Raw genomic sequence first — 17510 nt, forward strand, 5'->3', positions numbered from 1 at the left:
TTAGTGTAAGCTGTTAAAAAATAAAGTTAGGATACAGATGGGATTTATAGAATTTTCATTCTCTTTTTGCGATATATTAACTAAGCTTTTTACTTAAAAAATAAACGCTTGTTTAAAAATTCAGTTTTAAATTAACGTAGACTTCAAAGTACACTGAAAAAACAGTGAACCCACTAGGAAGAAAATTTTTGGATAATTTTAGAAAATTTTAAATAAACAGTATTACAAACGCTGACATCACGTCGATATCACAAAAATAAATAAATATTTTTCGACAAATTCAAGAATATTTATTAGATAATTAATTTTTTTCACTTGTTAGTGCCATACGAAGTTAAAGATGGGCGCATTTGTAGTAAAATTTAAAGAAATAATGAACTATTTTGTGAGAAGTGCGAATTTAGTAAATCTTTTTGCTTCATTTGCGTATAATTTTTCCCATTTTTTTAGTTCATTGAACTACCATACGCAAAAGATTACACAAATAAAATTTTTACAAAATAAAATTTTTTTCCTGTACATTTGATGCGAGGTGACTTTTCTTACGTATTTTGATTTGCTGAATTCGAAAAAAATTTTAATTTTTTTATATTTTTGAGATATCCCGTTAGTTTCTTTTTTTCGCTCTTTTTTCACTAAACAAATTATATCTCGAGTCAGAAATCTTCTGTAGCAATAAAATTTTGACAAAATTTGCTATACAAATAAAATTTTTATATCCACCACCATAGAATGGTGACGTTTGTAACACATCGAAATATCGATGTCCGACTATATAAAGTATATATATTCTTGATCGGGGAGAAATTCAAAGACGATATAACGATGTCCGTCTGTTGTAATCACGCTACATTCTTCAATAATGAGGCAATCGTGCTGAAATTTTGCACAGACTCGTCCTTTGTCTGTAGACAGGTCAAGTTCAAAGATGGGCTATATCGGTCCAGGTTTTGATATAGTCCCCATATAAACCGACATCCCGATTTGGGGTCTTGGACTTATAGAAATCGTAGTTTTTATCCAATTTGCCTGTAATTTGAAATCTAGAGGCATTTTATGACCATAAAGAGGTGTGACAAAAATGGTGAGTATCGGTCCATATTTTGGTATAGCCCCCATATAGACCGATCTCCCGATTTTACTTCTTGGGCTTATAGAAACCGCAGTTTTTATTCAATTTACCTGAAATTGGAAATCTAGAGGTATTGTAGGACCAAAAAATCCGTGTGCCAAAAATTGTGAGTATCGGTCCATATTTTGGTATAACCCCCATATAGACCGATCTTCCGATTTTACTTCTTGGGCTTATAGAAACCGCAGTTTTTATCCAATTTACCTGAAATTGGAAATCGAGAGGTACCGTAAAGAGGTGTTCCAAAAATGGTGAGCATCGGTCCATGTTTTGGTATGGTCCCCATATAAACCGACCTCCCGATTTGGGGTCTTGGGCTTATAGAAACCGTAGTTTTTATCCAATTTGCCTGAAATTGAAAATCTAGAGGTACTTGAGGACCATCAAAAGGTGTGCCGAAAATGGTCCGTATCGTTCCATGTTTTGGTATAGCCCCCATATAGACCGATCTCCCGATTTTACATCTTGGGTTTATAGAATCCGTAGTTTATACACAATTTGCCTGAAATTGGAAATTTATAGGTATTTTAGGACCATAAAGTGGTGTGCCACAAATGGTGAGTATCGGTCCATGTTTTGGTATAGCGCCCATATAGACCGATATCCCGATTTTACTTCTTGGGCTTCTAGAATCCGAAGTTTTTATCCAAGTTGCCTGAAATTGTAAATATTCTGGTATTTTAGGCTCAAAAAAATGTGTATCGGATTAAGTTTTAATCGGTCCATTTGGTAATGCCTCCTCACTTCTTGAGGGTATAGAAGGCGCACTGATCATGAAAATTGCTTGAAACTCAATGTAAAATTTCCAGATTTTACTTCTCGGGTGAAAATCTACAGATTTAAGATTTCAAATCAAAACGTTATTTTATAATTTTCTTGCACACTTACAAGAGATGTTAACGATTCCTTTAAAACTCAAACAAAAATGGTTCTTATAAATCCAGAATCTGATATAGTCCTCATAGGTGAAATCTTTAAATTTATCTTCGGGAAGTGTCCTCAAGTCCTCAAGCCCTCCTGAAATTTCAAAGGAAACCCTAATATGTGGTTCATGGTGGTGGGTATTTAAGACTCGGCCTGGCCGAACTTACTGCTGTATATACTTGTTTCGTTTTGTTATTGTTGGTTGCGTTGACTAAACTACAAGAGTAGCTTAACCACCAGAGGAAAAGAATGTTTGTCAAATTTATTATTACTCTGTTGGTTAAGCTACTCTTGTAGTTTAGTCAACGCAATGGTTTTTAAGATGAGATCAAAACAACAAATATGAAATAAAATTTTGACAAGATTTTCTATAGAAATTAAATTTTTACAAAATTTTCTATAAAAATAAAATGTTGTCTGAAATGTCTGATTAAATCGTTGTTTATACTTAAATGAAAGGTATTGAGATGACAAACAATTGTGTATAAGTACTAAGTTAAATGGGAGCCACCGTGATGCAATGGTTAGCATGCCCGCCTTGCTAACACAAGGTCGTGGGTTCGATTCGTGATTCGACCGAACACCAAAAAGTTTTTCAGCGGGGGATTATCCCACCTCAGTAATGCTGGTGACATTTCTGAGGGTTTCAAAGCTTCACTAAGTGGTTTCAAGCTTCTCTAAGTGGTGGAACGCCGTTCGAACTCGGCTATAAAAAGGAGGTCCCTTGTCATTGAGCTTAACGTGGAATCGGGCAGCACTCAGTGATAAGAGAGAAGTTCACCAATGTGGTATCACAATGGACTGAATAGTCTAAGTGAGCATGATACATCGGGCTGCCACCTAACCTAACCTAAGTTAAATGGTTAAAAAAGTATCAGTGCCAAAAGGCAAAAAAATCATGTTTTACAGTGACCCTTTTTCGCCGGAAAAGTACAAACCATTGAAAAAAAAATTGTTTCTCTTACGGTCGTATAGATGCTACTATAACGTAAGTAATAACACCAACTAGAAGAAAAACGACCGAAAAATAACAAAGTTATAAGCGATTGAGTGAATAAATCCGATGTGAAATCATGCAAATATGAGCCATTCATCCACACAAAAATCCGAGTGCAATACGACATTAACGGAAGAAAGCAATGATTCGTGTCCTAAATTTAAGGAATAAAATTTTGAAGAAAATATAATGAATTTTCTTTTAATTAAAATATCCTTATTTTAAAGAAATTTGACCTTGATATTATGTAAATTGCGTGCCCTAAATTTTAATTTACGTGATCTTTCATATTAGGTCAATTTTTTTTGGTGTATCTTTGGTCATAGTCCCCAATTTTTCGCTATTAACTTTTGTACGGACACAAGGCCACTATGGTCTTGCGCTCATTTATTCAATATTCAACTTGAAATCTAGCTTGCTGTCCAATACACTAAAAAATATTGTCGTGAGGACAAATATTCCCTGTCCTTAAAATTCGAATTAGAAGCATAGAACACGCATTTCTCTGATATAAAGTCTTTTCCCTCGTTTCAATTTTCAATGAAGCCATTTATAGTTAGGTAATTCGACTTAAAATGGGTATCTTTACATGAAAAGTAATTTTGTTTAACTACAATGAACTACCTCATGTGAAAATTGAACTACAAGAAAAAATTAACTAAAATTAAAGGAAAAAAGTTAACGAAAATTTCCATAGGCGATTTAAATTTATTTTAGTAAAAAAGGATTTTGTACAAATAAAGCACACCATTTTACGAAATTCAGAATTCACATAAAATTAATGCTATTTTTTTAAGACGAGTAAGTTTGATAGAGATTGTGTTTATAATTTTCTAATATAAGTAAATTTTGTTAAATTGTGTCAGTCTTGAATATCGCTTCTTTTACTCCACATAAGACCTTTTAATTATATTTCAGCGATAAGAAATGCGGTGATGATAAATACGACCCAATATGGACCCAACGTAGTAGCAGGGATAAAAGACAACTTCAACAATAAAAGAAAACTTCGTTGGTCTAATATTTCGTTTCAGAGGAAAGACATATTTTTTATATGTACATAAAACATTTTAAGATTATTGAAATTAATTCATTAAATTAACTAGGATTTTGAATATTTATATTAAAGATAAAGAAAATTTGATTACAAAAAAACATAAATAAAAAATGTATAACTCATATATTTAATGTTCGGGTTCTTCCTCAAACTATTTTTGTTTTGAAGAATCCACGTCTTTCGCTTAGAATCAATACCAAAATCCTTAATCTGATAAGGCAATCTCAAATTAAAAAAAAATACTTAAAATAATTGTACCCAATTCCGTTTCTTTTAGTTGTTGTTCCTTGAATAAAGATAAACTTTTTCAAATTGTCTTTTGTATTATTTTTGTGTTACAATTAAAGATATTTACGATTCCCCGCTTGCTATAAGCCTAAAAAACTAATTTTCAATTGAAAAAGAAAAAAAACTGTATAGGCCTAATTGATATAGAGAACATTGCTCCATGTTATTGAAATTTGCCCTAGAGTATTTCACACACAAAATGCTTTAGAGGAAAAGTTTCATTATTCGTAATCTAATTCTTGGTATGACTAAACATTTTTTGAATTTATAAATTTCAATTTAAGATTTCCGCTCCTTATTTTCAGGGGCAAAAAATAATGAACCGTGTGAAAAGTTTGCTGGTGGTCTTTATATGATAAACATTTGATGAAATAATTCTATCATAATTTAAATAAGAACTTTTTTTCTGGATACAAGCTAATCAAACCATTTAACAACAGGTGAGTGAATTTAGGAATTTTTTTAGTTCCCAAAATGAAACCTTTTTGATTAAGTATTTTATTTATGTCTATTAAAAACATCATTAAAATGGATAAATGCCTTAATAATTACACACACACACACATATTTATGATTCACCAAATTTATCATTTAAGTTAAGTTATCATATCCGTTTATTTTATGGACTTTCAACTTGGGTAGCAAGCCCCTTCAATGTTGAATTCTCATAATGGATCATAAAAAAAACATCTTTTTATTTTTCTCTATTTCATTCGCCCTCTCTTCTCTGTCTCTCCCTTTCTTCCTTTTAAAATAAATATTTGTAAGAAAAGTTCTGAGTATCTGAGTTGGCATAGTTGTTAAAGGTACAATAAAATTATGTGTGTAAAGTCATTAAAAAATAGACAGCTCATTATATATCTAAATTGATATAAAATCATATATGAATGTATTTTAGAATATCCGAGAGACCGTATGTAGCCATAAAAATTGCATATAAAAATTCATGTAAAAGGTTTCAAGTGCAAAAAAACTCCAAGCGTAATATCCAAAAAAATTAAAACAAAACGAAAGACCTAAGACACAAACACAAAACAACGAAGTAAGGTAAAATTAAGTTAGGTGGGACCAACTCGTTTACAACTAGCAATGGAGAATCAAATCTACTTTTTAAAATTATAAACAAATGATTTTCATCTTTTGCAAAGGTCAATTGTTATACTTTTTATCGGAAAATCACCTTGCTGCTTTCGACTTTTATAAAAATAATTTCAACTTTTGCGTTTTTTGAAAAATCTCTTTTAGAAGATCTCAAATATACATGAATACATATGAGAATATGCAAGAGTCACTAAGAGATAATAAAAAGTTATTAAGCAATAAAATCCATTAAGAGTTCAACACTAACAATTTCAACCCCAATGAACCGAAAATCAAACCAAACGAAAGACGTAAGACACGAACACAAAACCAGAGAAGTACAGTACATCTACAATCAGGTGAGATAAACTGCACTAGGTATTGTAAACAAAATAAAATTCACCACATTGAATTTTTAGCAAGACCGAATTTTTTCAACTTTTTCACATATTGAAAGAAAATAATTTTCGATTTAAATTTCGAAAACTCTCTCTTGTTTTCTATTTTATTCTCCGTTTGATATAAAATTAAACAAAACAAAAGCTTGCCCAATTCCAAGAATTTTGCTTTGCACTTAAGATTTCGATATTGATAACGAGCCAAAGAGGGAAGAATTACTATAAGTATGTATATAAAACGAAATTCTCGGTTAAATTTAAGTTTTGTATAAAGTTTTGCATAAATGCATAAATTTGATCTTATTCGTTGTTTTTAAGTACAAATTACTTTAAGTATAAAATATGCCATGTTTGAAGTAAAAAGCGTCTCTTTACAATGAATGATTTTTAGCTTTATAGTCAAGTTGCGAAAAGTTTTTGAATTAGTTTCAGTGTTTATAGGATAATTCTACCTCAGTTCAATGGAATTTTCTTTTATATAAGATCCCCATTTTAACGTCGAATCGGCTAACTCTAAGAACAAAACGTCTCCATTGACAAGTTTATTAACTTTTGGTCAAGAAAAAAAAAATTGTATCAGAGAAGGGCGTATTCAATGCTAAGCTAATATCGCATTCGTATTTTAAGGAAAATAAATCTTTGGACTCACGACAATATTTTTTTAGTGTACAAAACCTTTTGAGAATATCCAAACTGAATACCCGAATAACGGATCAAAACCACGGTTGCCACAGTTGGTAGAATTCTAGCAAAAATGGCAGATTTTTACTGTTTGTGTGGTAGAGTTCTTGATGTTTTGGTGCATTTTGCAAAATTTTCTATAGAAATAAAATTTTGACAAAATTTTCTATAGAAATAAAATTTTGAGAAAATTTTCTATAGACTTTGTCTTAAATTTCGTTCCGCAAGAAAGTACTTTTCTTTTTGGGTGTAGTTTTTACTAACATTGTGTTTCGTCCCTATTTAAATTTTAGGTCTAGGGGTTTTGTAGGATTGTCGCACAAATCGGCTCAGATTTAAAAATACACACAGAAAAGGAATATGATCACCTCCTGGGCAAAATGTTATTTTTCGAACATAGGGAATTTTTGCCACAAAATTGTTGTTTTTCGCCAAACATGAAATGAACATGGTTGTGACAGACATGTCACATGCTCACCGTCCGTCCACACGAACGAAAAAGACTGTTTTTCATATGTTTAGTTGTAAAAATTATAGGTTTGGAACTCAAATTTTTAGAACGTTATATTTAAGTGCAAGCATACAATGTTCATAAACTAGTATAACATGTTTGGGACATATATGTTAATATGTTAGAACATATATAGGTTTGGTACATTACATACGCTTAAATATAATATTTCTGGATGCAAGTATATAATAATTTAAACATTTCGCATAAACCTATATATATATATATGTTTAGAAATGTCAAAGAGAACGGGAGAGAGAATACAAAAAAATCGGAGTCTTAAAAAACATTGTCAGAGATTACATTAGTCCACAGGATAAGGCTTTTTTAGTTTATGGAACATTGCTCACTTCCGCTATTCAAAAGCAACCTACACAATGAAGGTTGTGTATGTTGCTGAAATGATTAGAAACTGTAATTAACTTTTTGGGCCTTATCAATTATATGCTATGTTTGCACAGAACAAGCATTTTTTTGTTTGAACAAATTCTGAAAATATATATGCTTGAAGCAATATGTTTGGGAGTATATGGCGATTTATTTTGAGGTTGGAAAAATAAGATTTTGCTCTAGAAGGTGTTCATATTCCTTCTTTGGACGTGTGTATATGCGAATAAAAACCTTTAGTATCCAAAAATTTTGATCTACACACTGAAAGAACAGTGAACTCATCGGGAAAGAAAATTTTAGTTAGTTTTAGAAAAAATAGATTAATTCTAGAAAATTTTAACTATACTGTGATAGAAGCGCAGATGTCACGACAAATTCAAGAAAATTTATTAAATAAAAGGAAACAATTGAAGTTCAAAATTGCAAAAATGTCTTTAGTGCCACACGAAATTCAAGATGGGCGCATTATTAGTAAATTTTACAAATTTTAACGAATTTAGTTCATATTTATGCTTCATTTGTGTATAATTATACCCTGCGCCACACTGTGGAACAGGGTATTATAAGTTAGTGCATATGTTTGCACCACCCAGAAGGAGACGAGATAGACACATGGTGTCTTTGGCAAAAATGCTCAGGGTGGGCTCCTGAGTCGATATAGCCATGTCCGTCTGTCCGTGAACAAATTTTTGTAATCAAAGTCTAGGTCGCAGTTTTAGTCCAATCGACTTCAAATTTGGTACAAGTATGTGTTTTGGCTCAGAATAGAACCCTATTGATTTTGGAAGAAATCGGTTCAGATTTAGATATAGCTCCCATATATATCTTTCGCCCGATATGGACTAATACGGTCCCAGAAGCCAGAGTTTTACCCTAATTTGGTTGAAATTTTGCACTAGGAGTAAAATTAGTACACCCAGATAAATGATTGGTTGGAATTCGATTACGACAACAGTTTGATAGTGGAGACCCACAATTTTTAATTGTGTGTAATAATTGTTAGTTATTTCTCTTGTTTGATAGTTTATATAATCAATATAACGGTGGTGTGACCAAAAGTTGGTACCAGGGATCCGGAGCGGAGCGGAGCAAGCCCTTTTTTTGCCGGAGCGGGAGCGGAGCGGGAGCGGCATTTCTAAAATCCGGAGCGGAGCGGTTTCCAAATGAAAAACCGCTCCGCTCCGAATAAAATATTACTTGAATGAAATGTGTAACTTTGAAATTACTTAGTACTTAGCGTAGTGTGAGTAAACGTTTAAAATGTACGATATGTATTTTTGTACGTACGTACATTGGGGAAAACACAAAGTGTTTTTTTAGTAATTGTTTTCAAAAACGGCAAATGTCAAAATATATCTCTAGTATGTGTTGTAAAAGTAACAACAGTACTTTCGATCAATTTCATCCCGTATTACTACAAAGATGTTTGTAATGAACGCCAAATAAATGCAATTAAACGATCTTATTTATATTTAATTTTTTAGTTTTCTACACTGAAAAAAATATTGTCGTGAAGTCAAAGATTTCATGTCCTTAGAATAAGAATACAAATTTTGCTTATCATGGAAGACGCATTTCTCTAAAATAAAGTTTTTTTCCTTGTCCAAAAGTCAATAAACTTTTGAATGAAGTTGTAATGTCCTTATAATAAAGTGATTTTACTTAAAAATGTGTATCATAACATGAAAGATAAAATTTTTGAGGTAAGGTCAACGTGACTTTAATAATTAAGAAAAATTCTTTAAAATTAATAAAATTGTATTTAAATTTGTTTCCTTTTTGCATCTTGCCTACAAAGCAAAATATCGTTAAAAAATAAGATAAGTTTTTCAACACTTTATATTAAAGACGCTTGTTACTTGAAACATAGCATAATTTCTACTGGAAGTCGAGTCTTAATATGGAAAATAAAATTGTCGTTAACTCGTTTTTAAAGGATTTTGATAACAACTGACGAAAAAAATCTAAAAAAAATAAAAATTAGCATTTGCTTCCTAGAAGCAAGTACATAACCCCCAAATTTAAAAGAGAATTGCGTCTTTAAAGTATCCTTACTTGTATTCTCCGCTTCTTTGGCTCGGAATTAATACCCAAACTGTTAAAGTAAAGACAAAATCTTTGGAACCGGGCATGCGTTTTTTCAGTGTAAGGACATTCATATTTGCTTTACTATTGTACTATACCCTAGCATTCTCTTATTTCTGATATTAGTTCTCGAAAATTTAATTAAAATTATGGATAGTTTCAATTTTGGTTGAAAAATGTGCGCATATACATTTATTTTAATTTTTTCTCACATTGAAAACTAATGACTTGATTTTATTATTGCATGTTATCTACTTTTTTGAGAACGAACATTTCTTAAAAACGCTGTTCGAAAATGTATTTTTACAATAAAGGGAAAAAAAGCGAAATTAGGTAACACTAGATCTGAGTAAGAATATTCGTAGGTATACAAACATACACTGAAAAAAAGCATACTCGGTTCCAAAGATTTTGTCTTTACTTTAAAAAATTTGGTATTGATTCCGAGCCAAAGAAGCGGAGAATACAAGCAAGGACACTTTTAAAACACAATTCTCTTTTAAATTTAGGTTTTGTGTACTTGCTTCTAGGAAGCGAATTTTAATTTTTCGCTTTCTCAGCTTTTTTCTTCATATGCTATCAAAGTCCTTTAAAAACGAGTTAACGGCAACTTTATTTTCCAAATTAGGACTCGACTTCCAGTAGAAATTGTGCTATGTTTGAAGTAAAAAACTTCTTTAAAATAAAGTTTTGAAAAACATGTCCTATATTTGAATGATTTTTTGCTTTGTAGTCAATATGCAAAAAGACAACAAATTTAAAGACAATTTCATTAAATTTAAAGAATTTTTCTGAATTATTAAAGTCAAATTGACCTTAGCCTATAAATTTTTTGTTTCATGTTAAGATACCCATTTTTAAGTCAAATCATCAAATATTACAAAACCTTTTCTCTACGTCTGTTGCAAAACAAAAAAAAAAAAAAACTTTCGGAGAGTAGTTACTTCTACTCTGTGTATAGACTTTCAATTCCAATTAGCGTTGCCGTTTTGGTCCGATCGGACCAAAATTGGTCCGAAAGATTTCTAATTTTTAAATTTGGTCCATTTTGGTCCATTTTCATAAATTTGGTTTCTATCACATATTAAATAGTAGTGCACCGCAAAGAATATTGTCGGGAGGCCAAATATTTCACATGCTTAAAATACGAATACGAATTTTGCTTAGAATAGAAGACGTATTTCTCGGATATACAGTTTTTTCCTTGTCTAAAAGTCTCTAAACTTTTCAATGAAGTCAGTTTGTCCTTATAGCTAAGTGATTCGACATAAAAATGTGTATCCTAACATGAATGAAAATTTCGTTTTAATGAAGTCAAAATGGATTTAATATTTCTGAAAAAATCTTCAAAATTAATAAAATGTTTCAACACATTGTTTTAAAGTCATTACACCCTAAACCACATAGTGGTTAGGGTATAATAAATTTGATCTGCCAAAAAATGTGCCTACCAGAAATATTGATTTTAGACCCCATAAAATATATACCGATCGACTCAGAATCACCTCCTGAGTCGATCTAGCGCTTGGTGTCCGTCCGTCCGTCCGTCTGTCCGTCTGTCCATGTATTTGTTGTTCACAGGATTCCGGTGGCAATTATTAACCGATTTTGATGAAATTTGGTACAGGGAGTTTTTGGGCACAACGACGAACGCTATTGAATTTGGAAGAAATCGGATCAAATTTAGATATAGCTCCCATATATATGTATCGCCCGATTTCGACAAATGGGGTCACGCTGTGCTTTTTTCAAACGGATCGTCGCCAAATTTGGCAAAAGGTAATCTTTTTCATCGCCCTTCAAGTCTGCAAAATTTCATCCAAATCGGTTCAGATTTAGATATAGCTCTCATATGTATGTATCGCCCGATTTTCCCAGATTTAGCTATAGCTCCCATATATATGTACCGCCCGATTTTTCTCGAAGAGGAGCGGAGCGGAGCGTGGAGCGGAGCGGAGCGATTTTTTTTTCTCGGAGCGGAGCGAGGAGCGGAGCGATTTTTTTTTCTCCGGAGCGGGAGCGGAGCGGAGCGAAAAAAATGGACCGCTCCGGATCCCTGGTTGGTACACACGACCAAATATTGGTCGTTATTTATACATTGAAGTAACCAACCATTTCAATTTATTCCACCCTGTTGTGATAACTGATTTGTTTTGCCAATGTGTCACCAAACCCAACTGAAAGTCCGCCTAGCCAATAAGTTGGTTGTGTTAACAAATTTTATAGTTATAAAGGAATTTGTTACTATGGACTACATAAATATGACAACAAATAAGTTGTTGTTTGATTTCATTAATTATAAACTCTAAATTCTCAAAATTTCAATACAATTCAAATTTTTCATGTCGAGTACCCAATATTAGAGAAAATTCTGGCCATAAAGACTTGCTGTGAATTAGGTATATATTTTTTTTAATTCGGTAGCTGCATTCTTAATTGGTGAGTAACATAATCATCAAATGAAATTAATACCACACACTCACTTACGTTCTTCCCAACTAGAGATATTTTAACAAATGTGACGATTTCCGAGGATGGGAATGGTAAATATATAGATTGGCTACCTCGCCATCGAACTTAAAATCGATCAGAACTGAAGAAAGATTCTGGTGCAAAGACATAACAACACGTCAAGGTCCATGCGTGAGTCACGATCGGGTAATTGTGAGTGGAGTATCAGCAGCATCTGCATCATTTCCATTCAGTTTTTAATTATTAATTAATAATTTAAATAAATACAGACTAAAATTAATTCACCAAATGGTTTCTTTAATTTCTCAAGCATTGGTTGTCCGAAAATAATAAATAGTTGTTTCAACAAACGAATAAAATCTTATTGGTTGGGATTACCAATTAGACTTATAATGTGCCCAAATTTTAGTTATCGAAACAATTTGATATACTGTTGTGCAAGACAACAATTGGTTGCTTTGACAAATTTTGTCAGTTATATTCTGGTAGTAGATGGGACCGAATAATTTGGTTGGCAAAAGAATTGGTTGGCACAACAAATTTGTTTTCTGTGTGTAGTGTAGTCAAATGTGCCAAATTTTATTGAAATCGGTTCAGATTTAGATATAGCTCCCATATATATCGTTCGCCCGATTTACACTCATATGACCACAGTGACAAATCTTTTACTCCGATTTAGTTGAAATTTTGCACAGGGAGTAGAATTAGCATTGTAGCTATGCGTGTCAAATTTGGTTGAAATCGGTTCGGATTTAGATATAGCTCCCATATATATCGTTCGCCCGATTTACACTCATATGACCACAGTGGCCAATCTTTTACTCCGATTTAATTGAAATTTTGCACAGGGAGTAGAATTAGCATTGTAGCTATGCGTGCCAAATTTGGTTGAAATCGGTTTAGATATAGCTCCCATACATATATTTTTTTCTGATTTCGACATAAATGGTCAAAATACCAACATTTTCCTTGTAAAATCGCCACTGCTTAGTCGAAAAGATGTAACAATGACTCTAATTTTCCTAAACTTCTAATACATATATATCGAGCGATGAATCATAAATAAACTTTTGCGAAGTTTACTTAAAATTGCTTCAGATTTAAATGTTTCCCATATTTATACCCTTCACCACTACTGTGGTACAGGGTATAATAAGTTTATGCATTTGTATGTAACGCCAAGAAGGAGTAGTCATAGACCAACCTTTTAGTATACGGATCGGCTTCGAATTAAATTCTGAGTCGATTTAGCGATGTCTGTCTGTCTGTTGATGTATTTTTGTGTGCAAAGTACAGCTCGCAGTTTTAGTCCGATTGTCCTAAAATTTGGTATAGGGTCCTGTTTCGGCTCAAAGACGATCCCTATTGATTTTGGAAAAAAATCGGTTCAGATTTAGATATAGCTGCCATATATATTTTTCACCGATCTGGTCATAATTGGCGTGTATATCAACCGATCTTCCTCAAATTCCGTACATACGAATATTTTATGAGTCTCGAAAAACTTGTCAAATATCAGCCAAATCGGTTCAGATTTGGATATATCTCCCATATATAGCTTTCGCCCGATTTATACTCATATGACCACAGAGGCCAATTTTTAACTCCGATTTAGTTGAAATTTTGCACAGGGAGTAGAATTAGCATTGTAGCTATGCATGCCAAATTTAGTTGATATCGGTTCAGATTTAGATATAGCTCCCATGTATATGTTTTTCTGATTTCGACAAAAATGGTCAAAATACCAAAATGTTCCTTGTAAAATCGCCACTGCTTAGTCGAAAAGTTGTAAAAATTACTCTAATTTTCCTAAACTTCTAATACATATATATCGAGCGATAAATCATAAATAAACTTTTGCGAAGTTTCCTTAAAATTGCTTCAGATTTAAATGTTTCCCATATTTTTTTTACTAACATTGTGTTCCACCCTAGTGCATTAGCCGACTTAAATTTTGAGTCTATAGAATTTGTAGAAGTCTATCAAATTCTGTCCAGATCGAGTGATACTTAAATGTATGTATGTGGGACAAACCTTTATATATGGTCCCCAACACATTTGACGGATGTGATATGGTATCGAAAATTTAGATCTACAAAGTGGTGCAGGGTATAATATAGTCGGCCCCGCCCGACTTTAGACTTCCATTACTTGTTTTTTCCTCGGTTTTAGTTAATTTAACTAATGTACGTAAAAAAATGTTAAAGTCATGGAAAATTTCTTAAAACGTAAATATAGGGTTCACTTTTTTTTGAGTGCAAAGTGTTGAAGGGTGTTATTTAGTTGGCCCGCCTGATTTTAGACTTTCCTTACTTGTTTATAAGTCAATAAAATGTTATATGACTTCTTCGAAAGAACCCCATACCAACCTCCAAAATTTGATCAAAATAGCAATTTGAAGTTGGTAGAACTCTCTAAAAATTTTGTAAATTTTTTTTCTCGTATGACAACCGTGATTGCTGCTCGATACCTCGTATTCCCCCACTTGGCCCCGTTCCAATTTTTATGTTTCAAACACTCGTTGGACACAATTATCAGTCGAATGTTATAGTAATAGCCACCAACGAGGACTTTTCTGCAGAAAATTTATTTAGAATTATATTATCACTTTTTTTAAATGTTCCTTATTTTTTTAGGCTTATCAGACCACCATCGTATATCTAAAGGCCTGATTGTTTGTCCACTTCTTTTTTTTATAAAATTTTCATTGATAATGAAATATCGGAATTATTTTTACAATGAATAATCCATATGACATGTAAATACTCACATTGATTTTTTTTAACAAACAGTAATTACCGGATAATATTTTACAATGTTTATGGTATTGATAATTTAGTATTTTTATTTTATGAGTTTAAGGTTTTTTAAAAATATATTTGCCCTTTAAATTCTCGTTTTCTATTTTCAAACAATCACTTGGGCTTTTTTACAATTCCATTGTAACGAATTTTTTTTAAAGCAAAACCAAAAGTAAAAACTTTTAATATTATATTATTTAAATTTTCTTCTAGTTTTTTTTTCGCGAAAATTTTTTGTATTAAGAATCGAGAGGGTTGCCGAGGTTGGTGGTATTCGATATCGTTGAACGGTGGTTGGTGTGAACACCTTGAGCGGCAGCAAATAAATGAGATCTTGCTGCAAAATAATTTTGTATTTCTTTAAGTCAAAAAGCCAAGAAAACTTTTTTTTTGTAAAAATATAAACAGCGACGTCGCTTCGATTCGGTAGCAGTAGCAACATCTTTCTTTATCTGTTTGTGAGCATAAAACAAAAGATTTTGTCAGCTGCTGAGTGCTGTATTGGTGGTGCTTGGTATTTTAGCCAACAAACAAACAAACAAACAATTAACAGACCTCCAAAGCCCCACAGAAACGCCTATGTAGACGTTTACATCCATCTAACGCCGCTGGCAGAGCATTAGCTCTTTGGAAGAGTAATAAAAAAAGAAACACCGGCTATTAAAACAACACCAAATTAGCAATGAAATGAATAAGCTGGCAACATTCATGTGTGTTTGAGCCATTGCCATCAAATGAAAATATCGTCAACACTTGTTGTGAGAGATGAACAACAGACGCTGACCGATATGCCAACAGCAGCAGCAGCAGCAACAAATGTATATTTATCATTCATCTTCTCACCTTCATCGTAATATCCCAGAGTATAGCTGAATGATAATGCATTCATTTGTTTCTATTTATTACAGTGGAGTAATTCCATATAACCATCGCTTAATTACAAAAATAGGATTTTTTTGTACATCAGTAGGCTTGGAGTTTTTTAATGCAGTTTATGTCATCAATCAGTTGTAACCGATCAGTTTACAATTTTTTTTAAACACTCTAAAGTGTTTCAAGTGGTGTCATGCATATAATTATTTTCCGTTCTAAGAAACCTGGATTTGGTCAGAACTCATTGTTTGTAATTTCATACAACCACTTTCCCTAAAACAAACCTACGGCCAAATGGAAAGAAAGTGTCGCAAAGGAATCATTGTATATGAATTGTCATATCATGATTTTCTATTCTCACCGAGGAAGTTCCTAAAATACAGGGAAAATATAAAATTCAATTTTATGCGAATTTTCATTTAACGAACGACAAAAAGCAAATGTCGGAAATTTAATATTTAGAACTGACTATGAAAATATGTCAGAAAATTAATCTTTGGAAGAGAGACATTTTTTCGCAGAGAGAAACGGATCATCTATATAGTTTATGTAACTATATACATAAACTATAACAGCAGTATTACCGTTGTGCGACTTAAGTCGTATTTTGCAACCTTTCTGGGTGTGACTTTTTTTTATACCCACCTCCATAGAATGGTGACGGGGGTATAATAAGTTTGTCATTCCGTTTGTAACACATCGAAATATCGATTTCCGACTATATAAAGTATATATATTCTTGATCAGGGAGAAATTCTAAGACGATATAGCCATGTCCGTCTGTCCGTCTGTCTGGCTGTCTGGCTGTCTATCGGTCTGTCTGTTGTAATCACGCTACAGTCTTCAATAATAAAGGAATCGCGCTGAAATTTCGCACGAACTCGTCTTTTGTCTGCAGGCAGGTCAAGTTCGAAGATGGGCTTTATCGGTCCAAGTTTTGATATAGTCCCCATATAAACCGACCTCCCGATTTGGGGTCTTGGGCTTATAAAAACCTTACTTTCTATCCAATTTGCCTGAAATTGGAAATCTAGAGGTATTTTAGGACCACAAAGAGGTGTGCCGAAAATGGTGTGTATCGGTCCATGTTTTGGTATAGCCCCCATATAGACCGATCTCCCGATTATATTTCTAGGGCTTCTAGAATCCGTAGTTATTATCCAATTTGGTTGAAATTTGAAATCTAGAGGTATTTTAGGACCATAAAGAGGTGTGCTAAAAATGGTGAGTATCGGTCCAGGTTTTGGTATATCCCCCATATAGACCGATCTCCCGATTTGGGGATTTGGGCTTATAGAATCCGTAGTTTTTATCCAATTTGCCTGAAATTGGAAATCTAGAGGTATTTTAGAACAATAAAGAGATGTGCCGAAAATGGTGAGTATCGGTCCATGTTTTGGTATATCCCCCATATAGACCGATCCCCAGTTTTTACTTCTTGGGCGTCTAAAATCTGTAGTTTTTATCCAATTTGCCTGAAATTAGAAATCTAGAGGTATTTTAAAATCCTAAAGAGGTGTGCTGAAAATGATGAGTATCGGACCATGTTTTTATATAGCCCCCATATAGACCGATTTCCAAATTTTATTCTTGGGCTTATAGAAACCGTAGTTTTTATCCAACTTGCCTCAAATTGGAAATCTAGAGGTATTTTGGGACCATAAAAAGGTATGCCGAAAAAGGGTGAGTATAGGTCCATGTTTTGATATAGCCATCAGATATACCGATCTCCCGATATTACTTTTTGGGCTTCTAGAAACTCAATTTTGGGCCCTTTATGCTAACTCCTTATGGAGAAAACATTTGGGATGATGTACAGTG

The 17510-nt window shown here is 32.8% G+C and overlaps 1 protein-coding gene across 1 annotated transcript in view; it reads right to left on the minus strand.

The window, feature by feature from the left end:
- LOC142221819 (uncharacterized) overlaps positions 1–15147 on the minus strand; it is a 40027-nt gene extending 24880 nt beyond the window's left edge. The window contains exon 1 of the mRNA XM_075291652.1: positions 14786–15147. The gene's annotated coding sequence lies outside the window, so the exon portion shown is untranslated. The remainder of the gene's footprint in view (positions 1–14785) is intronic.
- Positions 15148–17510: the final 2363 nt, after the last annotated feature.

This window comes from Haematobia irritans, chromosome 1 (genome assembly GCF_050003625.1).
Source record: "Haematobia irritans isolate KBUSLIRL chromosome 1, ASM5000362v1, whole genome shotgun sequence".
Taxonomy (NCBI): Eukaryota; Metazoa; Arthropoda; class Insecta; order Diptera; family Muscidae; genus Haematobia; species Haematobia irritans.